Below are 25801 nucleotides of genomic sequence, written 5' to 3'. Positions count from 1 at the left end.
AAAAAATTAACCGGGCATGGTGGCACATGCCTGTAGTTCCAACTACTCTGGAGGCTGAAGCAGGGGGATTGCTTGTGCCCAGAAGTTTGAGGCTACAATTAACTATGATTGTGTCACTGCCCTCCAGCCTGGGCAACAAAATGAGATCCTGTCTCTAAAAAAGAAAAAAAGAAAAGAAAACTAGATCTCAAAGCTAACATTACGTTTTTATCACTCTTTCTCCCCTGTTACTCTCCTGGACTGCTGCAACAGAATCTTTCTCCTAGACTCCTTCAATATCCTCTAATTAAAATCCATTTTCTACCCTTGCCCCTCTATAGCCGAGTATCCACATAAAAATTATATTGATACTTTCCACTAGAAAGTAAGTTTCCCAATCTTGTCCACCAAGGGATAATTATATCAACTAGCAAGTAACGCTTGGTAATATAGAAGCCAACCTCCATTATTGACCTGTAACAGTAAAACTACTGAATGTAATGGTGTAGAATGCGAGAATGTAATTCACTTACAATAAAGGTAATATGGAAAGGCACGAGGTGCCTTTGTTTCTCTCCTTCCTCAATCATCAGTGGCTCTGCCTAAAATCAAGTTCTCCTATTTCTGCATGTGGCCTCCTCTTCTCAATAACTATCATTATGTCATTTTCTTCTGGCCCACTAGCTGCTAATTATTACCTGTGGAAGTCAAACCAAGCTGTTGTAGGGGATCTGAATGGGCCCATAGTGCAGCAAATTTGGAGATTTTCTGTGCTCATTCACTCGGGCCAGGTCTGTGTCTAGTGCTCTCTGCTTCCCTCGACCTCTCCTTTACCTCCAGTTCTCCTTTTCTGAGGACTATAACCTGTATAAATATGTCATAGATTCCACAACAAACATCTCTGAGAAAATGGAATCCTAAGCAGCAGTATTTAAAAGAATCAATGAAAGTGTATGTCAGTGATTTAAGTCTTGCGAAGTGTGGTTTCAGGTGGAAGAACACTGAAAACACATAAGTGAATACAGAGAATGTCTCTAGCTCATGGTTCTCAAATTTTAGTATACTTCAGAATCATCTTACTAAGATACACATTGCTAGACCACACCCCAAGGGATTTTAATTCAGTAGTTCTAGAGTAGTCAGAAGTTTTGCATTTCTAACAAGTTCCTAGGTTGTGCTGCTGATTCTCAGAAATCTCACTGTGAGAACTACAGTTCTAGACTCCACACTGGAAAGTGGTTGCAAGTCAAAGGAGTTGTGCTGTCTTTACCTGAACTTGTTCTTACCCATAAGAGACTTCCTGCAGAGAGTTTAATCTGTATTGTACTTGCAGCACCTCTGCACCACAGGAAATTGATGGCCAACAGAACCAACTCCAGACTCTGAAAGGACAGAAATTAAAAGATGGGTAACACTGCAAAAAGGAGAACTTGTGTGTTTGCCCCTAAAGGTAGTATATCAAATTCACAGAGTAACCTACTTTAGTAAATTTGGCAGTGATTCTTGGTCCTTATATCCAAGGATCCTCAGTCAACTAATATAGGGTTGGTCTGTGTATCAGTATTTTTAAATCTCACGGGTATTTTTAATGCGTGTCATAATTGAGAACCACTATAGTCTACTGTGGTTTGATTTCCTGTCTCTGCTAGACTGCCCTCTTTTTGGCCACATTAGTGTATCAAGTTAGTTATATGTATGTCATCTGAAATGTAGAAGTCTCAGTCTAAGAAAGTGATTCTCAACCAGTTGTGCGTTTTGCCCCCAAGAAGATATTTGGCAGTGTCTCTATATATTTTTGATAATCAGAACTCGGAAGTTCTACTGAAACCTAGTGGGTGGAGGCCGAGGACTGCTGCTGAACTCAATACAATGCATAAGAGAGTTCCCCACAACAAAGAGTTATCAAATCTGGACTATCCATAGTGCTAAAGTGGAAAAACCCTGGTCTAAGTGTGGGGCATGTTGTTCCTATGTTTCACCGAGAAGGGTTTGTTTTTAACAATATGTAAAGCATCAGAAAATTCTGATGGAAAAAATCCTGGATCTTTTGATTTATGGTCATGAGAGAGGGAAGAGAAGAAACTGAGATCAATCCAAATGAAAGTTTGATAAATTAAAGCAAACCAATTAAAAATTTAAAAATATTACCCTTCTCATGATTATGCCTACAATCAAGACCTGAGTGTGGAACATCAGTAACATTTTTAATGTTTCACTTAATCCTGGTTTTCTGCAATTTTTAAACCTCATTTAAAAATTTTATTTGATAAAGCAACTGTAGTGTTTAATGGGAAGGCATTATTGGTTATAAAACCATGTTGTATACTCTCTCGGGAGACTGGAAAAGCTTGACATAGTTTTAAAAGGTCAAAATGGTTTACAATATATTTATGGCACACTCTTTGGGATTAAGAATGTCATTTCTCAATCATTTGGTTAAGTTGATATGTAAAGACCTAATATGAAAAACAGAAACCTTATTTGGGTTTTATTTTATTGATGTCATTGATTCTTCCATCACTGTTTCTCGTCAAGCTGTTCCTGCTAATTACTGCTGGCGCAAAACCGCATTCTACATTTTCTCTCAAGATTGGATTGTTTTTTCTCAAGTGAATAAAGAAGGAAGGATCTAGCCAAAGTAATAATGCATTTTATTACCTTTCTGTTTGTTTTTTTAATTACCATTGACACTGGAAGCATTTTGTTATTCCTATTGTTTTTACATCAATAAAATTAAATTAAATGAGAAAATAAAGCCAAGATATGTAATTCATTAAATCTAGGAGCTGATTTCAGATGAACAACAGGGAAACAGTTGACATCGTTTTCACCAAATTAGGCTGGGAAGAAAATGCTTTCCATGCAAATAATATCAAACGCAATAAATATGAGAATGTGGAGCATTAGGTTCCCTGCATACACATACTTTCTGTTGTCTACTTGAAAAGAATGAGTCATGACAATATGGTTGTAAAATAAGCAGATATTTCCAAAAAGCAAATAGTTGGGGAACTGGGAGGAGAGAGGAAACCAAGAACTAATATTTACTGAGTAGCTTCTAAGCACCCAGAAAAATGCAAGGTACACTTGACATACAAAATCTCATTTGTGGCAAAACAATGGCATGGATACTGTCAACAAGACAAAAAATAGATTTAAAAAATAGCAATTAGAAACTTCCAAGTATGCCTTGGTGCTGATAACATATCTGATTGTTGTAAGATTTTTACATTCACAAATTCCAAAACTCATCCTATCTCATCTCATAATTACCACATGGGCTGAGCAAGAAAGACACTATTATTCAAATTCTAGGGTTGAGAAGCTTAAGACCCATTAGTACTGAGCAACTATCTCAGGATCAACCAGCTAGTAAGTTGCAGAATCTGGAGACAAAATGTATCTTCTTTCTACCACACCATGCTGCCTTTGCAGATACTGTTATGGCCTGAATTAATATTGCTATATTTTGCAATTTTTCTACACTTTGCTATGGAAAGAGTTCTAGGATGATCATGTAAATCTACCTCTCAATAACTCTTTCTAGGCTAGACCCAGGAAATAACTAGCTATTAAATATACTGCCCATTGAAATAATTTGGCAGAGATTAATCATATTTATTTATGCTAGAGTTTGACTTGACATGGATTTACCTGAGTTACAGGAGATTTTTACCCCATCTCCTGCATGCACTTCTTCCCATTTCTCTATACCATTCCTCTCTTCTCAGGTTCAGGCCCCTGCTTTTTCCTTCTTGTCCTGTTCTCCTCCTTTACCCTATTTTTCTTTTCTCAGTATTATGTAGTAAGGATGAAAGTGTGAATTGGTATAATATTTTTATTTGGGGAAGTAGAACTTTACTAGCATGTGTCAAGAGTTTTAAAATCAATCTTTTAAACAAAAAGTGATTAGATAATTTTACATTTTTTCTAATTTTCCCAACTGGCTATGTATGATGATTGTATTGTGAGTGAGTCATTGTATTTAACTGAAAGCATCTCTGGTATTAAAATTTCATTCTTGTTTCCTAAGAAATCTTAGTCAAAACAATAGTAACATATTCTCACAAAGGATAGTCTATAAACTGATGAAGTACATTATTCATATGCCACAATATAATAATCACAAGACCATTACTTCATAGAATACTATGCCCAGTGACAATACCTGTGACAATGAGATAATAGCAGCCATGAGCACTCCAGGGACGAAGGAGGATTAATCATTGAACAGGCATTATTATCATTAATAATAAACTCTGTGAGTAAGGTAACATGGTTTTCATCACTACTGCTATTGCACAGATTGTAGATTTGTTTTCAAAGTTTAAATTGATGACTACATAAAACTAAGAACAGTGCCAACAGAAGTAAGAAAATGTTTGTAAGTTAATCCACCAAAAAAAAAAAAAAAGAGTTTTAAAATGGTCACATTCCTAGATGCAGAAATCCACTTCATATAATGTATCCCAAGGGAGTGATTATAACTGGATGTAAAAACAAGACTCTTCTGTCAGTTTACGTGGAAGCTCAAAGGCAGCAGGTACCAACCATTCCCTCAATACACAGAGAGGGGCTGGGCCACCCAAGTGGGACTGACAAAAGAGGAATGGGAGAATTGCTTTTATAACCCTTACCTATAAAATAGGTTAGGAAGGCTGTGAGCAGAAATGAAGCTTGGCACACGTATGTTCATAGCGGCACTATTCACAATAGCAAAGACTTGGAACCAACCTAAATGTCCAACAATGATAGACTGGATTAAGAAAATGTGGCACATATACACCATGGAATACTATGCAGCCATAAAAAATGATGAATTCATGTCCTTTTTAGGGACATGGATGAAACTGGAAACCATCATTCTCAGCAAACTATCGCAAGGACAAAAAACCAAACACCACATGTTCTCACTCATAGGTGGGAATTGAACAATGAGAACACATGGCCACAGGAAGGGGAACATCACACACAGGGGACTGTCGTGGGATTGGGGGAGGGGGGAGGGATAGCATTAGGAGATATAACTAATGTTAAATGACAAGTTAATGGGTGCAGCACACCAACATGGCACATGTATACATATGTAACAAACCTGCACGTTGTGCACATGGACCCTAAAACTTAAAGTATAATAATAATAAAATTTAAAAAAAAGAATATTTTCAATGGCTGTGGCCTTCTGCCTCCCCGATGCCATGGTGGACAAGAGGGTGGGCCTCAAAGCACCCATGTGGTGAGCTTGAGGTTGGGAGCTCAGGCAGAGCACTGTTTTCTAACTCAGCCTACAATAAGCCTACAGTAATATGCCTAGGGAGAGGAACAGAGTAGAAACCAACCAGCACCTTTTTCTTCCCGTTTGCCTTGAACCACCTGCAAACTAATGCATAATTTCTGATTATTAGACTATAATAGACACATTTATTAATTTATTATGATTAGTCTCTTATTTGTCAGATACAATAAATAACTGGGGGCTTTTTGTTTTCCAAGAGTGGGGAAATTATCTATCTATATTAGCTGCCCTAGATTTCAACTGGTAGTAATTTAAATTTTCTTCACTATCCTCGCCTGTGTTTTCTACATTGTCTACATAAATCCTTGCTTTATAAATGGAAGAAATAGAAATAAATTATTAAGAAAATGATCAGCATCTCAAACAAGAAAATAAAAAATTGGAGAAAAGGATTTAGTTATGTGTTCCACAATTTTTTCTTTCCAAAATCTTTTTATCAGCTTTATTGCTTACATAAACATATAAAACAAACACTCATCAAATTTGCTAATTACATATAGGTAAAGAGGATTGTGAAGCAAATAATTATCACATCAAATCTGAGGTCAATGTTATTACTGACATTTTATAGATGAGAAAATTGTATTTCAATAAGCCACGTGTGTCCAACTGATAGCCACTAAGTAGCAGGGTTGAAATTCCAAATCTTTTCCATTGGCTTGGAGTTTGTTTTAAGGAGAATTTACACATGAGGTGAAGAACAGAATTCACTGACATTGAAGATCCCTTAAAAATCTGACATGTTAATATTTCATTTTATTAAATTGAAAACAAAAACTAGCAAACTCATTTCTCTAAAGGAAATAAAGCACAGTTGAAAAGGAGTTGCTAAGCTTGCTATATTGACATAGTTTGTTAATTCTTTCAAAGAACCCAAATGTAAGTCTCTACAAGACAGAAATTGCTATGAAACTAAGTAAATAACATACAAGAAATAAAATAAAGACTATGAAATAAAAAGATACATTGTCCAAAACGAAAAGAATGACAGAAGTTTTGTCAATTTTGTGTGTGAAATTTAATCATGTGTTGATAACAGCAGCCATGCTATGTCTCTAACTTGATGTACATGTACTATTTCCCAGCTTCATGAAAGACACAGCTCTTTGATAAACCTTTTATTGAACAGGAGCATTTTAATTGCACACAATTAATTTGAGAATGTGAAGTTAAATGGCAATCTCTAATATATTCACAGTACCTCTAAAGACCACCCCAAGGGCAAATTTTAGTTTGAATGCAAATCCTCTGTCTTCCATGCCACATAAATTAAATTGGAACCACACATCTGTTAAGTAATAACCCCTTACATCATTATGATAGGCTCAGAATATCATGGTCTCCTAGAAAGAATATATTCATAGGGAAGAGAAATGCAAAATTCATACCTAATAAAAAATATGCAGATAAATATTTTCTCCTTTTGAATAATGCCGTTAGGTTGAAGGGTTAGCACCCTTCTCTGCAAAAAGCAACACTTTGTTAGGAAGTTGTTACTATCCCAAAATAAAGTGAGATGCCACATGTGTGAGTCTAGCATGTGAGTTCAACAGAACAGTCACAGAATTATTTGCAAAATGCTGCATAAGATTAGTACATATATTTTTTCAACATGTATATACTATTGACAGAAGTATGAGTAGAGTTAATATATACTTTCCTAACTTGGGACTCTAAATCAAAGTTTTATAAAAGACTTCCATAGAGAGCATGGAAGGTTGGAGATGTACAGTTTCTTCATTTTATAATGGTAACACAATTCAATGCCTATTTACTACCCCACTAATGAGAATGTAATGGGTTAAGCTGAGATCATGTTTTGAACATGGTTTTAAGCTACTCTTCCCTAATTTAGTAGTATTAGGGGTAAGCTATTAAACAGCAGCTTCTTCCATCCAGAAGTTCTTCTCCTATTAGCAGAGTATCCATTACATACTTGCAAGCTATAAATAACTGAAGACCTAATGCAAAGTTACTCAAACACTAAAGAAATAATGTACTGGGCCATTTAACTCAAAGTCCAAAAGTAGAGTGGCTCAGGTTTACCATAATCCAAAAGCCTCTGTCCAATTTCTCTGTGATACTTGGCTGTACCATCCTCCTGATTTGGTTCATCCTTAGGGTTACTGATGACAGTAGAAGTTCTAGCTCTGACCAGCACTCATCTTTGTTTCCAGGGGCACAAAGGGTGTCTTGCCCAAGGATATTCTCTTCAGTCTATTGCAATTTCCCTCGAAAAGTCCCCAGCTCACTTTTCCTCATTGACCTGAATTTGGTCACACGTCCGTTTGTAAATTAAATGCTGCTTCTAGTGGCATGCCATCAACAACTTGCTTAGTCCTGGGTTCCTAAAGTAATCTCTGTTTCTAAAGTGCCTAAGATTAGTGTTAACATTAAATGAAGCAAGTCCATCCCTAGTGTTCAGAATGGATTCACATATACTGTGTTGGGGAATGTGTAGACACAAGAAGGGAAATCATAGAACTGCAAGAAAAAGGAAAGAAAAATGGGGTGGACAATCAAAAACGCCCTTATAGCTCATTATTCTCCCTAACCAAAAGAAAGAGCTGAATAACGTAGAGAATATTCTCTATCCCATTTTAAAGAAAGCATTTAAGCCTTTTATTCTAAAATTATTTTTGCTTCTGGAGCATGGAGTGTACACTGTTAAATAGCATGGTTTGGCAAAATCCTGCTCAGTCTTCCTGAAAAACAAGAAAACATGCATAACATGCAATCTTTAATGTGAAAAGTAAGGCCAGACTGAAAAATTGCCTTAGAACCCAAGGTAGGCCATGTGTTAGTTTTGGACCAATGGTTCAAAGGTAGGCTACAATTTAACAATGCAGATTTTAGGTTGCATAATCTTCCATTAAAATAGCAAATAAGTCATGTTTTCCTGATCAAGGAGCCAAATTTCAAATGGGTGAGAGTTAATTAAAATACTGTATGGCAATGTGTGTGCAACTAGTAGAAAAGGAAGATTCTAATACAAAAAGAATTTGTTTCTGTTTGCTGGGGAGAGAGGTCAACAAGTATAAAACAAAGTAAAACAAAGGCTAAAAATGTTGAAATCTCTTTTCTAACATCGATTTCACAGCACCATAAAGAAAGACATATAGTCTTCTCTATCTACAAAGTCCTTTTAAGGGAGCCCAAGCCAGGCCGGGCACAGTGGCTCACGCCTGTAATCCTAGCACTTTGCGAGGCTGAGGCGGGTGGATTGCTTGAGCTCAGGAGTTCAAGACCAGCCTGGGCAACATGGTGAAACACCATCTCTACTAAAATACAAAAAATTAGCTGAGCATGATGGTACACACCTGTAATCCCAGATACTAGGGAGGCTGAGACAGGAGAATCGCTTGAACCTGGGAGGCAGAGGTTGCTGTGAGCTGAGATCATGCCATTGGACTCTAGCCTGGGTGACAGAGTGAGACTCCGTCTCAATAAAAAAAAAAAAGAGCCCAAACTGCATTTATACAACCCAGCCCTAAGGGTAACGTGTTAGAAATGTGGCATTTAAAACATGGCTTGAAATGCTTTATTTCATTTTATTGTATTAACATTGTTAAACAAACCAACCTAAGAATGCATATTTGAAAACTTCCTTTTAAATATACCTTTCAGCAAATAAATTAGCAGACAGGAGGAAATATTCAAGAAACTAGTGTTCTTATCAGAGTGAAGGAATAGTAGGGAAATTCTGGTTGCAATCCAGCATGAACAAAATGGTTGGGTTTTCCATCTACCTCCTGCTGGCCTAAAACATTAACCAGAAACGCTGCACCTGTTAGATTCTCAGTTCTCCACTGCTTCCTTACTGTACTTTATATAGTAGAGGCATTTCTGGAAATAATTCAGAAAAGTAACATGTAAATTAAGCCATATTTTCTTATTGATGACCATGGTATATATTTTGAAATGTGTTCATTTAGGAAAACAAAATGTTTGGCCTCATTAAATAGTAAGAACTATAAACAATAAATCAAAGTACTTTCCAAAATAGCACATTAAAGAAAATATAGGCCAGGTGTAGTGGCTCATGCCTGTAATCCCAGCATTTCGGGATGCCAAGATGGGAGGATTGCTTGAGACCAGGAGTTCAAGACCGTCCTGGGTAACATAGCAAAACCCCCATCTACACACACACACACACACACACACACACACTCACATCAAATAACCAAGTGTGATAATGTGCTCCTGTAGTCCCAGCTACTCAGGAGGCTGAGGCAGGAGAATCGCTTGAGCCCAGGAGTTCAAGGCTGCAGTGAGCTATGACTGTGCCACTGCACTCCAGCCTAGGCAACAGAGCAAACCCTGTCTCTAAAAAAAATAAAGAAAATATAATAATTTTACATATTTAAACACAAATATTTTTAAATACTATTTTAAATATTAAGCAAATGTTATTCTAAGCCATAATGTATTAAACCAAAAATACATTATCTGATTAAGAGATCCATAATACAAAAATATCTTTATGCCTTTGTTTGGTCTTCAGCTATCAGAAAGGAAACGCTATTCATAATAATTATGAAACTCAGAATGTTAAGTACATATTATATTTTCAATTTATTTTTCTGTAAATAAACTTAAGCTATGCTTTGAAGCCCCAGATAAAAGAAAGTGAATCTTTGTAAGTTCAAGGTCAACCTATCTCTTTTTTCCTAGGAGATTGAGTCTAAGATTTGAGAAGCTTACTACATAGTATGAAGGCCTTTGAGAAGAGGCGTCTACTCCTCCTAACCCACCTCTGCTGCATCTGGGATTACCTTGTTCCCATCAGGGTGTTTGCCCTTAATTCATGTCGCTCCTAGAGCCTCCTCCTCAACCCCTCTCAAAGTTCCCCAGCTCTCAGTGGCAAATCTGCAGCATTCTCAGCTGTGTGAAAACATTCTTGACTCTCTGAACTGCAGGGAAAAAACTGCATGGCTTCCTCAGGTCCATCAATCTACCAACCCATTATAAACAATATGTTTTAAAAAATAACTTTTTTATGTGGTAAATTATATATAACATAAAACTTACTATTTTAATCATGTTTAAGTGTATAATTTAGTGGCATTAAGTACATTTACATTGTTGTGCAACCATCACCACCATCCAACTCCAGAACTTTGTCATCATTCCAAATTAAAACTTTATCCATTAAACAATAACTCCCCATTACCTCCTTCTCCAAGCCCTTGGTGATGATTATTCTACTTTCTGTCTACATCGAAAACAATTCTTATGCTGTCTCATTGCATTAGTGGGTTACTGTAAATCCTAGTTTACCAGGGATGGTCCTGGTTGACATCTATTGTCCAGACATTTCATCAGATTTAACACTTGCTCAGACCATTTTCACCCTCAAAATGCCCTTGTGTTTTTTTTGTTTGTTTTGAGATGCAGTCTCGCTCTGTTGCCCAGGCTGGAGTGCCGTGGCGCAATCTTGGCTCACTGCAAGCTCTGCCTCCCGGGTTCATGCTATTCTCCTGCCTCAGCCTCCCTAGTAGCTGGGACTACAGGCGCCCGCCACCACGCCCGGCTAATTTTTTGTATTTTTAGTAGAGACCGGGTTTCACTGTGTTAGCCAGGATGGTCTCAATCTCCTGACCTCGTGATCCGCCTGTCTCGGCCTCCCAAAGTGCTAGAAAATGCCCTCGTTTTAATGAATAAATGATACAGTCATCCTACTAGAGGACTGTTGGTTGTATTTGGTTAGTAAGTTCCGCCCAGGTAAGGAAGCTATGGATCCTTTCTGGTCTCAGGTGTCCAAACTTCTCTAGGGCTTTTATCTCCCCAAAGAAGATAGTGATGAGAAGTGTGGAGGAAACAGGGGTTTGTGGATCCTCTCAAATTAAATATTTTCTTTTACTTTCTTGTCCCTTCCCGAGTCCAAACAGTCTTTATTTAATGAAGATTGTAGCCTTGCTCACTATCATTTTCAGTAGATAGCTTAGGCTTTTAAAATGCAAATATTTATTTCTGCCATGAGCCACAGAACAGGTATTTTGAAACTCAGAATCAAAAATTGTCTCTTTTCTTCCCACAGTACTACCTGTGTCCTAAGGCAATCATTGCCAGAGTCTAGCTACCCAAATGCAGAAATGACTATAAGGTAATGAGAAACACTAGCAAAAGTTAATGTAATCTGTATCTCAAAATATTGACCAACACACTTAAAAGTGTATTCTTGCAACTGTTTTCTGGAGAAATTAAACCTGTGTGCCACGTTTCTTCATTGTGTATGGACCATTTGGTGACCATCATTACCTATTGAGTATTCTCTATTGAGAATAATGAAGTTTCTGTCAGGCAGTTAACACAGGCAACTGCTGCTGATAAACTACGTCAGGGTCATGCCACGCTTGGTGCAACTCAAGGGCAGATTGCCAGCTCCTAAAAAACTATGTCAGGAGGCAAGATTTGGCAGAATCAGAAACACTGCTCATTAGAATCTAACTATCAGTCCAAGTTGAGGGTACAGGCTAAAGTAAGATTGCTAAATTAAAGTGAGGAAGCAGGCTCAAGAGAGCTGAGGAATTACAAACTAGAATAAAGTGGAAATGGAGAATATAATTTGAATGGATGGAAATTCAGTTGAAAGAGGTAGTTAGGGGGTTATAGTAAAGGATGAGGGCCTGGAGAGGAAGGAGGGGAGGGGACAGAATGTAGGTAACAAAAATTCTACTGTGTATTCTCCAAAGTAGAAACTGATAAATCTAGAGCAATACATCTTACTGATGTCATTGCCACTTCCAGTGGTAGTTTTTCCTGTTATTGCAGAATGAGTCAGAGAAACTATAAGTACCAAATTGTACCTGGTTATTTCTCCCACTTATTGGACCTGACTATGAGGTCAGCCCCTGTTCGACTCTTCAATTTCACCCACCACTCATATACACACACAATTCCAGACTATTAAAAAATAAATATTATAAAACAATTATTCCTATAAGTTGCTTTTTTTGTTTTCTTTATTTGTTTGTTTGTTTATATTTCCACTGAATGTTTTACTTTTAATTTGTGACTCCATCACCTTACATTAAAGTGCTTGGCTTATAATACCCATGTTTCTGTTCTCTGTTATATTAAAAAAGAATCTCCCAGAAATGCAAATTAGTCCATTAAATTCACATTTAGTTGATATTCTATTCCAGAAATCCAAAGGGCAGAAGTATACATCTTAAATTGGAAATTGCTTAGCTCTCTGTATGAAGGTACTCACAGAAAATCATTAGAAACATTATGAATAGGTTGACCCTTCAATACGAGAAAAAAGACCCCCAAGCCCTATCCCACTTAGTCTTATTCTGTATTGTTTGGATTTGTGCTAGCATCCTGTTTTTCTAAGCCTACAACTATATACCCAATAACTTGCAAATCTGACTTTGAAAATGCTTTGTACATTCTACCATGTAAATTGTGCGAAATAGTGTTTCCTCCAACCATACTATCTGCCCACTGACACAAACTGAACACTGTTAAACATGCTTTATATCATGCCTGGTTTCCCTTTCCAGGAAAGGTCTCAGCTCTGTGTGGGTAGGGCAGATTTTAAGTAAGAACATTAGGTATTTATGTCTCAGCTTCCTTCCTTTCAATATTAAGTGCTGAGTTGCCCTTCACTGACAGCCAAATGCTGAAATCATAGCCATGTTCCACACATTGGAAAGACACATTCATACAGGATGATGAATTTTTTCTCAAGATGGTATCTTCTATACACAGTTACATAAGTGATAGAGATGAGACTGAGAAAAAGAAATATAAAAAACCATTTATAATCGAAATCCTTTGACACTCCTTCACCCCAACAAAACAAAACAAAAATGTGAATATTCTTTGTATTTTCTTGTTGTTGTTTGTTTGTTTGTTTGTTTTTGAGACAGGATGTTGCTCTGTCACCTAGGCTGGAGTGCAGTGGCACAATAATGGCTCACTGAAGCCTAGAACTCCTCGGTTCAAGTGATCCTCCTGCCTCAGACTCTTGAATAGGCTGGACTACAGGCATGTACCATTATGCCCAGCTGTGTGTGTGTGTGTGTGTGTGTGTGTGTTTGTGTTTTGAGGGGGTGTAGAAATGGGGTCTTACTAAATTGTCCAAGCTGATCTTGAACTCCTGGCCTCACACAATCTCCTGCCTTGGCCTCCCAAAATGCAGGGATTACAGGTGTGAGCCACTGCACCTGACCTTATTCTTTGTATTTCTAAGTGTGCAAGTTTGATTTCCAGATTGATAATTCTTAAACTAATTTTTCCTCTTTCCATTTAAAAATATTGGAAGAAAAAGATCCATTGGGAATGGCTAGAAAATTATATCTTGGTAGAGACATAATTATGGCACTTATTGAAACTTAAATTTTTCCACTATAACATAAAATGAGTGTCATTAGGAACATTAAAGTGCCGAAAGATGTGCACAAATCCTAGGACACTAAGGATTACTTGGAAATGACAAAAATAAAAGGCTAGAAGAACTTAGTAGAATAATTCTGCCACTGATGTCTTCCATTAGAAAAAAACACAGCTGACTAAAATCACACTCCTGGGCCCTGTATTATCTGCTCCCAGTTGCACATTCAACATTTTGGTGATAAAGGAAAAGGCTAGCCTGGCTGCTTTCCTCACTGCCTCTGAAACATGCCATGCACATGGTACCTTCTTCCTTCTGTGAGTGTTTTATTAAGACCTAGAATGCTGTCTCTCCCCTTCTAGCCCAGCCTACCAACCTTGCGGGATGCAAATTCAGTCCTCCTCTGCTAGGCCCTTCCTGGCTCCATCAGCCCACAATATTCCTCCTTCCTCTGAATGTGCTCATTGTTCAATACTGAAAAAATGCAGAAATTATAAAAAATTTAAGCCACTCATGATTCCACTACTTAGAGATACTGAGTAAAATACAGAGTAAAAGTGCTACAGATAAAAAGAATGAAGTAGGTAAGGGGGATACAGAGCACAGCGGTAGGAGGATGAGCATATATTGCATTGTCAGATGGAGTGATGGGAAAGGACTTTTGAGGGAGGGGCTTAGAAAAGGACCCAAAGGACTTAATCCTGGAGTGAAACAAAGTCCCTGATAGAGACAACATGCCTGGCACATACACAGAATAGAAAAAAAAAATCAGTGTGGCCACAGAAAAGAATCAAGGAAGAGAGAATGGATTAACATAAGAAAGATAAATGGTGGAGATGAGGAGTAAATAGTGTACAGCCTCATAGACAGTTTTTAGGACTTCAACTTTTGTCTGACTCGGAAATGACTGGATAGTACTGAGCAGAAAAGTGACAGGATCTGACAACTCTGTCTCACATTTTAACTGGGCCACACTGACTGCTGAAGTGAGCAAGGGCAAAAGGAGGGATACCAGTTAGGAAGTTATTGCAATATTCCAGGTAAGAGGTTATGGAGGCCTTGATCGGGATGATGGGAGTGGAGGTGGTGAGAAGTAGCTTGTCTTAGTCTGTTCGGGCTGCTATAATAAAAATACTACAAACTAGGTAGCTTATAAATAACAGAAATTTATTTTCACAGTTGTGGAGACTGGGAACTCCAAGTTCACGGCATTGATAGATTCAGTGTCAGGTGAGGGCCCATTTCCTAGACAGCCATCTTTTGGATACAACCTCACATGGCAGAAGGGACAAGGCGTCTCTCTCAGGTCTCATTTATAAGGGCACTCATCTCATTCATAAGAACTCCACTCATGGCCTAAGTATTTCCCAAAGGCTCCACCTCCTAATATCACCACCTTGAGGGTTAACATTTCAACATAAGAATTTGTGAGGGACATAAACATTCCAAATATAGCATAGCTTTATCCTGGATATATTTTGAAGAAAGAGCTAATGATTTATTGGATATGGGATGTAAGAAGAAGACAACCACCAAGGTTGATCTTCAAGATTTGGGGCCTGGAAAAATAGAAGAATGAAGTTGCCATCAACCTAGGTGGAAAGACCATGGAAGAAACACTTTCTTGGGGGAGAGGGATTAGGAAGTAGTTTGGGACAAGTCAAATTTGAGATGATTTTTATATATCTAAAAGTGGGATACATTGTTCCAAACCTCATTGAAAAGTGGAGCTAGACTGGTTCTGAAAAAGAGGAGGATTTAGGGGGAAAAAAGAGATAAATAAGACAATAGTTACATTTAGAAGGGATATGAGCAAGACAAAGATCTTTCTCCCTCTTTAAAAATAAAAAGTATTGTGTATATTTGAGGTATATAACATGATGCTATGGGATACATATATACTAAAAAGGTTACTATAGTGAATAAAACTAACATCCATTGTATCACAGCTACCTATTTTTGTGTGGCAAGAGCAGCTAAAATCTACTCATTTAGCATTAATCTCATATACAGTGCAATTTTATTACCTCTAGTCCTTATTTTGTGCATTAGATATCCAGACTTGTTTATTCTATAGTTCTGTTAATTTGTATCCTCTGACACACATCTCTCCATTACCCTTCTCCTTAACCACTGTTTTGTTCTCCTTCTCTGTAAATTTGAATTACTTTTTATATTCCACATATAAATTAGATTATTAAATATTTTTGTGTGTGTGTGTCTGGCCTATATCATATAGTAATATGTCCTTCAGTCTCATCCATGTTGTGACAAATGGCAAAATCTCCTTCTTTTTTGGTCTTGTTAAATGTATTAAGACTTGCCTTGTGGCCTAACATATGCTCTATCCTAGAGAATATTCCATGTGCACTGGAGAAAAATGTGTATTCTGCTGCTGTTGGATGGAAAGTTCTATGCATGGCTGTTGGGTCCATTTGGTTAAAAATGTAATTCAAATCCAATATTTACTTATTAATTTTCTGTCTGGCTAATCTATCAATTGTTGTAAGTGGGAGATTTCCAAAATCGCAGGATACTGGTACAAAAACAGATGCACAGACCAATGGAACAGAATAGAGAGCCCAGGCTGGGTGCGGTGGCTCACGCCTGTAATCCCAGCACTTTGGGAGGCCAAGGCGGGCAGATCACGAGGTCAGGAGATCGAGACCACGGTGAAACCCCGTCTCTACTAAAGTACAAAAAATTAGCCAGGCATGGTGGTGGGTGCCTGTAGTCCCAGCTACTCGGGAGGCTGAGGCAGGAGAATGGCGTGAACCCGGGAGGTGGAGCTTGCAGTGAGCCGAGATTGCGTCACTGCACTCCAGCCTGGGTGACAGAGCGAGACTCCGTCTCAAAAAAAAAAAAAAAAAAAAAAGAATAGAGAGCCCAGAAATAAGGCCATACACCTACAACCATCTAGTATTCAACAAAGCTGACAAAAACAAGTAATGGAGAAAAGACTCCCTATTAAATAAATGATGCTAGGATAACTGACTGGCCATATTCAGAAGATTGAAACTGGATCCCTTCCTTACATCACATACAAAAATAAATTCAAGTTGGATTAATGACTTAAATGTAAAACCCGAAATTGTAAAAATCATGGAAGAAAACATAGGCAATACCACTCTGGATATAAGAGAAGATTTCATGACAAAGACACCAAAAGCAATTGCAATGAAAGCCAAAATTGACAAATGAGATCTAATTAAACTAAAGAGCTTCTGCACAGGAAAAGAAACTATCAAGAGTAAACAGGCAAACTAGAGAATGAGAGAAAATTTTTGCAAACTATGCATCTGATAAAGTTCTAATATACAGCAACGATAAGGAACTTAAACAAATTTACAAGATAAAAACAAACAACCTCATTAAAAAGTAGGCAAAGAACATAAACAGATACTTCTAAAAGAAGACATACCTGTGACCAACAATCATATGAAAAAATGCTCAGCATCACTAATCATTAGAGAAATGCAAATCAAAACCACAATTAGATACCATCTCACATGACTCAGAATTGTGATTATTAAAAAGTCAAAAAATAACAGATCTAGCAAGGTTGCAGAGAAAAGGGAACACTTACTTCTACGCTGTGGAAAGCAATGTGATGATTCCTTAAAGAGCTAAAAAAAAAAGAACTACCATTTGACCCAGCAATCACATTGCTGGGTATATATCCAAAGTAATATAAATCGTAAATCATTCTATCCAAAGGACATGTGTAGGCTTATGTTCATTGCATCACTATTCAAAATAGGAAAGATATGGAATCAACCTAAATGCCCATCAAGAGCAGACTGGATAAAGAAAATCTGGCACATATACACCATGGAATACTATGCAGTTGTAAAAAAAAAAAAAAAAAAAAACAAGATTATGTGCTTTGCAAGAATATGGATGGAGCTGGAGGCCATTATCCTTAGCAAACTACCTCAGGAACAGAAAACCAAATACCACATGTTCTCACTTATAAGAGAGATCTAAATGATGAGAACACATGGACACAAAAGAGAGAAACAATAGACATTATGGCCTACCTGATGGTGGAGGGTGGGTGGAGGGTGGGTGGGGGGAGAGGTTCAGGAAAAATAACTAATGGGTACTAGGCTTAATACTTGAGTGATGAAATAATCTGTACAACAAACCCTCATGACATGAGTTTACCTATATCACAAATGTTATATAGGTAACATTTATACCTATGCACTTACCCTGAACCTAAAATAAAAGTCTATTTTAAAGAAAAATACAGCTATGTGAATAAAATGTGAAGATATATATATACACACACACACATATAGCATACAAAAAGAAAGTTGGGGATTGAAGTCCCCTGCTATTATTGTATTGCTATCTATTTCTCCCTTCATATCTGTTAATATGATTTCAGTCTTCTTAAATGTATTAAGACTTGTCTTGTGGCCTAACATTTGCTCTATCCTAGAGAATATTCCATGTGCACTGGAGAAAAATGTGTATTTTGATGCCACTGAATGGAAAGTTTATTTGCTTTATGTATTTCGGTACTCCAAAATTGGGTGCATATATATTTACCATGTTTATGTCCCCATTGTGAATTGGCCCCTTTATCATTAAATAATTACCTTGTCTCTTACAACAGTTTTTTACTTGAAGTACAGGCATGTCTGCTTTCTTTTGGTTACCATTTGCATGGAATAATTTCTTCCATCTTTTTTCAGCCTATGTGTGTCTTTAAAGCTTAAGTGGGTTTCTTGTAGATTCTCTCTCTCTCTTTCTCATATCTCTCTCTGGTGTCTTCTATATTGAATGAAGGAATTATAAGTGAATATGTGTAATCTATGTAGAAAAAGTATAAATCCATATTCGGTAGAAACTGGGAAGAGGTTTGATTCTATAATTCTTCTGCTAGTGCTCACTGATTTCCTCATTGTTTTTCCTGAGGCTCTAGCTTTCTCCTGGTGTCTGTTTCCTCAGGTCTCATTTCTGAACCAGTCAGTCATGATTAGCCTAGCAGGATCACCTGGCACAGAGCACAATGACCTATGTTTTAGGAGGCCCCGTGAGGTGGGTGTGAGCCTGGAGCCATTTTTGAACTTCTCAAATGGGGGCAGTGAAATTGACAAGTTCTAACACCACATGCTGATCTGAACCCTTAGCAACATAGAGGTGAGATCTGGTAGTTGTGTGTCCAGGTTTCCTTGGTCTCCTCACTAGTCTTTCCTATAGAGAGAAATTATATTAACAGCTTGCCAATATTCAGGTAAAATGAACTGTTACTACACATTTTAGCTATGGTTTCCATAATTTCATCCTTGGGTTCCTTTAAAACTCTTGGGAGGATGCCAAACTGTCCCAAAGATTTATGAACATCTAACTCGTTAATTTTTTCTATGCTATTAAAAATATAGAACATATTCTCCAGTACGGGTCATTTTAATTTCAATTTCAAATAATTTGCTTTATAATATGCCCATAAATGGTTCTTATTTTCCCATAAGTCATGAAATTTGCACTATAGTCCCAAAATATTTGTGAAAAATATGTTACGTTCAATTTGTGAATAGTAGATGAAAACCTAACTATAGCATCAGTCCCCAGAGGTTCTAAAAATAAAAATAACATTTATGGCATCTGGTGAAGTCTTTTCTTATGCTCTCTCATTTCATGCTGCATGATCGGACATTCTAAGATACAGATATCAACTCCTGGGATGGAGAGTTCTGAACATCTGGTCCAAGGAGACCAAGTAATAAAGTGTATTACAAGATATCATGTGTGTGAGCTCCATATTCATGCCTCCTAGGACAAAACTTCTGCTCAGCCACTTGCTAGCTGTGTGATGTCGAGCAAATGATTTAATCTCACTGAATTTCAACATCTTCACCCACCAGTTGGGTATAAATATTACAAAGCCTTGTAACTCAAAGGATAAATGCTTGAGGGGATAGATACCCCATTCTTCATGATGTGCTTATTTCACATTGCATGCCTGTATCAAAATCTCTCATGTACCCCATAAATACATATACGTAATATATACCCATATAATTTTAAAAAATAAGAAATAAAACTATGAGGATTAAACAAGATGAATTGTGAATGGTGCTTGGCCTGGTGACAAATATCCAGAATGCATTTAATAAATAATAACTGTTAATATTATTACTAAAGGAGACTTCCATTTGAGATTAACTGCAGCATTCATGGTTATGGGTTTTCTAGTTTTCAGCCTGACCAAATTATATTCTGTTATCAGCAATGAGGAAAACAAATTTGATTGATCTGATCATCAGAATAGTAGGCAAATTATCTTATTTATCTTATTTAATTACCTTTGATTCAAAAACATGTTTCAACTATGGGCTATTTATAACTAAATAATAAGGGTTCCAAATGTGATATCAAGTCTAGGCCTCTATGTTTCAATCTGAAATTTACTTTCTTTATTGAATCATGGCTTCAAAAAACCAATTTTTACCCTACAAATAAACAAATTAAAATTTTTTATATGGAAGAATAATATGGCTATGACAGCCAGACAATTATTCTCAACAATAAAGAACTATCAATACTGAGAAAAACTATTTAACGATTTATGACTGTTTATGATTCCATAGGACATTATCTGAAACCTACAGCAAACACTTAGAGCCTAGAGCAACAGTACACAATTTGTGAAATTTGATTATATTTACAAATATAATATGTATTTTTATTCAATAACAGCTTCACCGCTCCCTGATTCTCCTCTCACCTCTTTAGCCATTCAATTTCAAGTTTTGTTTTGTTTTGTTTTGTTTTTTTCTTTTTTGAGACAGAGTCTTGCTCTGTTGCCAGGCTGCAGTGCAGTGGTGCAATCTTGGCTCATTGCAAACTGCCTCCCAGGTTCAAGCAATTTTCCTGCCTTGGCCTCCAAAGTAGCTGGGACTACAAGCACATACCACCATGCCCAGCTAATTTTTTTGTATTTTTAGTAGAGACAGGGTTTCACCATGTTGGCCAGGATGGTCTCAATCTCTTAACCTCGTGATCCGCCCACCTCAGCCTCCCAAAGTGCTGGAATTACAGGCATGAGCCACTGTGCCCAGCCATTTCAAGTTCTTTAATGGCTTTTCTTCTTCTTTTCAGTGCCCAAATATTGTTGTCTTTTAGAGTTCAGTCCTTGATTGTCTTTTATTTTCGCTCCACTCAGTTACACTGGAGGATGTTGTAAATGTTGTAGTTTTAAATAACATCACTATACTTATGATTTATCAATTAAGGTATCCATATCATTTCTTACCTGTAGTATTGCAATACACTCGTAACCAGTCATAGCCACCTTCCTTCACATTGTCAATTCTGCCACATAAATGTCTTTACTTATATGTAAATGTAATCATGTCACTTCATCGCTTATAAATATTTCCAATCCTAGTCTACTATTTGTAATTTTTAAAAATATATAAATTAGAAAAACTCTCAAACATACACAAAAGTAGAGAGAATAGTAAGACAAACACTCATGTGCCCATTGCTCTAATTCTATAATTATCAACATTTTGTCATGTTTGCCTATGCTTCTTTTATTTTTAAATTTCTTATTACTAAAGTACTTTTAAGCAAATCCCTAAATACTCCAAAATGCATTTCTTTAAAAAGTTTTTTTCATATGTTTGGGTTTTTTAATGTGATTTTGAAAAATGCATGTATATATGTGAATTAATCAAGTTTGTCTAGTTGAAACTATTTGGTTGATGTATTAAGATTATTTAAGTTTTTCTATCTTTTATAAAAATAAAATCCAACCTAACTCATATTCTCAAAATCTAGCTTTTATTTAAATGTATGCCCTCACCTCCTGATACTCCTCCTAAAATATTCTATACCACATCCCCAACTATTTGCTATTTATCATATTATCTTTCACGCATAAGGCTTTTCACAAAAGCTTCCTTTGCCTAAACTGGCCTGGCCTTTCTTCCTCTCCCTATTCCATTATTAATTGTTCATCCACTAATCTTTCAAATTTTTCCATAGCACATGGCACACCATAATATTTGGTGGGAAGATATCAGTCAAAAGTCCAAAAGGATTAAAATAATGAGACACCACTACACACCTATTAGAATAGCTAAAATCCAAAACACTGACAACATCAAATGCTGGTTAGGATGTGGAGCAACAGGAACTCTCATGAGTAGTAGTAATGAAAAATCATACAGTAACTTCAGAACACAATTTTCGTGTTGTTTACAAAACTAAATCTTATTGCATAATCAAGCAACCATGTGCCTTGGTATTTAACCAAATGATTTAAAAACTTATGTCTACAAATATACCTGAACATGAATGTTTACAATAGCTTTATTCATAACTGCCAAAACTTGGAAGCAAATAAAATGTTCTTCAGTAGGTGAATAGATAAATAAACTGTGGTATATCCAGAAAAAAATATAATTAAGCAATAAAAAGAAAGAAGCTATCTAGCCACAAAAAAGAAGGAACCTTAAAAGCACATTACTAAGCGAGAGAAGCCAATCCAGAAAGACTACACACATATGATTCCAATTATATGACATTCTAGAAAAAGCAAAACTATGGAAATAGTAAAAAGATCATTGGTTGCCAAAGGTTGGGGTGGAGGGAGGGAAAAGTAGAAGGGGCACAGAAGATTCTTATGGCAGTGAAGATATTCTGTATGATTCTATAATGATGTATACATGTAACACAAAGAATGGACCCTAATGCAAACTATGGACTTTGGGTGATAATGATGTATCAATGTTGGTTCATAGGTTTTAGAAAATGTGCCTGATGTAAGATGTTGATAGTAGGGGAGGCTGTGCATGTATGGGTACAGGAGATTACAGGAAATTACTGTACTTTCCACTCAATATTGCTGTGAACCTATAACTGCTCTAAAAATAAATTATATATATTTTTTAAAGTTCAAAACATCTACAGGTTGTTAGAATTCACAAAATGCTTCATAATATTTCATGAACATTTTATAATATTCATATCAAAATACATGAAATCATGAACTGATATCACTAGACAATGCACTTATACAGATCAGAGATCATATAATTCTACTATCTTTGATTCTTCAGGGCCTAGCACATTCCTTGGGGCATGGTTCATACTCAACAGATATTTAGCAAATACAGAATCCTAACTGAGACAAACTCTATAACATAATTAAATTCCTGTAAAATAAATATGAAAAAAAACAAATACTGTTCATTTGCAATGGCTTTGCCCTGCTTCTAGATTTTAATTATGTTATACTTACATAATCAAATACGTGAAACAAGGTTAAAAACTGAATGGTAAAATTGAAAAAAGAGACAGATGGATTCAGTTTTCACATTGACACTTTCTGTTGATAACCTTATCCATAAACTTATTCCTTGGAAATATGTTGGCCATCATGTCAGCACAATTCAAATGTCTTACACATATTGTTATGCACCCAAAACCCTAATATTTTCTTGTGGGAGTGGATGCTGTTTTTTAATGAAGAAACTGAGTCTCTGTGAGTGTAATTGAGTCGTCCAGAGTCATTAATGTCAGTAGTAAGCAAACATTCAAGCGATCCTTTACATTCTCCTTTGGTTTTCTATTTGCTAAGCAAGATAGCCCCACACTTACAGCTGGCAAATTGAAATGTACAGTAATTAAGTGTTTTACTTTAGGTCAGAGCAGAAGACCATGAGATTGGCATGTAAACTTGAAGGGTCTGACATGAGCACTTCTCTGTAGGCATCAACAATTATGTAGGTCAATATCACAGATGAAATCACTTTCATATTAACCATGGTGTGGTTTCCTAAGGGAACAGAAGAAAGCAGTTCTTTACAAGAAAGATATCTAATACCCATTAGCAATCTTTGTGAAATGCTTTTTAAAGTTATATATTTCCACTGTAATTTATCTTCTTGCATGTAAATGAATACCAATAGAAAGAAGAATTTCCATTAAAGAAGAAAACTAATTCAAAGAGCCAAAAAGTCTCTGCCTAAGAATAAACAGAATAGAGAAAAAGTAACAGGATAGGGAAGATAGTTGTTTCCTTCTTCCCAAAACTATACTCAATAAGAGATTGACTTCAGTTTTAGAGATTTTAAGGCTAGGATTCATATATAGCTTTCTATGAATCCTGAGAGTCAGGAAGCCTGAGCCTGGATGCGAAGAGCCAACCCATGTAATGCAGAAAAGCCAAGCAGGAATGAACCTTCATCACCTACAGCCAAGAACAGAGCCCTTACGAACTCTTGGAGAATAGCACAATATTTCTTTGGATCTTCCAAGTTTTCTGGTCTCAGAATTATTTTTGCCAGATTTTGATATTCAAGGTTAGTAATAAATAAGCATGACTCTCATTTCTACTACCAGTCGTCAACATAAGGCTACCCTCCAACTCCCTACTTCCCTCTTCACTGTGCTATATATATACTTATGCTTTCACAACTATTGATCCTACTTTTGACTCTTGACACCATATCTGTGGAGATTCTTTCCATTTTTATAGTCCTAACTTCTCAACACTCTACTTTCTACACTCCTATATCCATTCCTCCACAAAATTCTTGTCCTTTTCAAATCTGTTTCTGTTACCCATTCCCAGAGGTACACAGAGGATTAATTCATAACCCTGGTCAATTCAACATTTTATCAACTACTCCAAACTCTGGTCACAGTGCCGTATTCTTTAGCCCTCTCAAGTCTTTTCTTCCACCTCATCTGGTGTTTAACTTCAGAAAGGAATTCAAGACATTGAATCCTCCATTTATAAACCATTTGCTTTTTATTTTTCTTTACCCTGCATGGACACTAGAGATAAATTTCCTGAGCCATACCACACTATTACTAGTCTCATTTAATTCATAATTCTTTTTTCCTCCATTTTCCTACCTGGTAAAACCCTAACCCTGAACCAATGCTTCAAACATCCCTCTCTGTTCTCACACCAAGAGGTTGAGTACTTGAGAATATCATGCAACAGTGCATATTTGTGACAGTACAAACTCATTCTCCAACCGCAGTAAAATCAGTTCTCTCTTCTAATATCTTCAGTCATTATCTCAAATCCCTTCCATCCCCATTAAACCCCATAATCAACCCTTGCTCTGTACACTGACAAAATATAATCTTGCATCCTATTAAGGTAATCTAGTAAAATCTCTGTTAAGTCACTATTAATTCCTATGATGTCCATAGTCACAACTACCAACTTACCAACTTTGTAGCCTTAAAGAGAAACATCCTCATATTATGCGAAGTCAACACTCTATCTATGCTTCAATTGATCTCCTCTTGCTTGTCATTAATTTTTGTCTTGAAATCCTTTATTTCTAAATTATTCTCCTCACTGTCACTTCTTCTAGCCTAAAAACATGCCCAAGCCTCTTCCAATCCATATGGAGCTAGATTGGACACTGCCAGCCTTTCTTCTTTCTAAGCACCCAAATTTCACAGAGGGGTAAATTCTGTTTTCTAACTCCACTTCCTTAGAGACCACTCAACACACAGGAATCCAGCATCTACCGCCAACATTCTACTCAAATTTCTCTTGCCGAAGTCATCAAGGACCACATAGAATGAAATGAATACTTACTTTCTAGGGTATGGTAGATGCATTTAACACTGTTGATCACACCATCTTTCCTGGATCTCTCCTAAGTGTTATCTCTTTGATACTGTTTCCTGGTGTTTTCTCTCTTTATCTCTCTCTCATCTTCATCTCTATCTCTGTCTCTATCTACCTTTATCTCAGTCTCTATCTCTATATATCTCTCCCCTGGGGTTTTCGTCCATTCTCTTTCTGGACAGTAGCAACTTCTCTACTCTCAATGTTTTAGTACCACTGTATACTGTTGCGTTCCAAGCCTGTCTTTTCAACCCAGATCTCTTCCAAGCATCAGACTCACATATGCAACTTTTCGTTAAACATTTCTAGTTAGATATTCTCTAAATTGTTATGCCTAAAACTGAACCTACCTCTTTCCCAAAATTGTTTACCTCCACCTGAATTCTCTTTGGCTCAATCTGTAGGTTATCCTTGATATTATCTACCCTTTCCACATTCTCTCCTAATGTATATTCATTGCATCCAATAGACAAATCCTTCTGAAATTACTTTCCACATGTTCTTCATCTGCATCCCTCATCTCCATTTCAACTACCACTGCCCCATTTCAAGCACATATCAC

General features: G+C 36.7%; 1 long non-coding RNA gene across 1 annotated transcript in view; it reads right to left on the bottom strand.

Annotated features, from left to right (window-relative positions):
• Nucleotides 1–1363, bottom strand: part of LOC112133515 (uncharacterized) — a 298342-nt gene extending 296979 nt beyond the window's left edge. The window contains exon 1 of the long non-coding RNA XR_008525393.2: nucleotides 1266–1363. This is a non-coding gene — a long non-coding RNA (uncharacterized LOC112133515). The remainder of the gene's footprint in view (nucleotides 1–1265) is intronic.
• Nucleotides 1364–25801: the final 24438 nt, after the last annotated feature.

This window comes from Pongo abelii, chromosome 4 (assembly GCF_028885655.2).
Source record: "Pongo abelii isolate AG06213 chromosome 4, NHGRI_mPonAbe1-v2.0_pri, whole genome shotgun sequence".
Classification (NCBI taxonomy): Eukaryota; Metazoa; Chordata; class Mammalia; order Primates; family Hominidae; genus Pongo; species Pongo abelii.
This window is presented reverse-complemented; position numbering and strand designations above follow the sequence as displayed.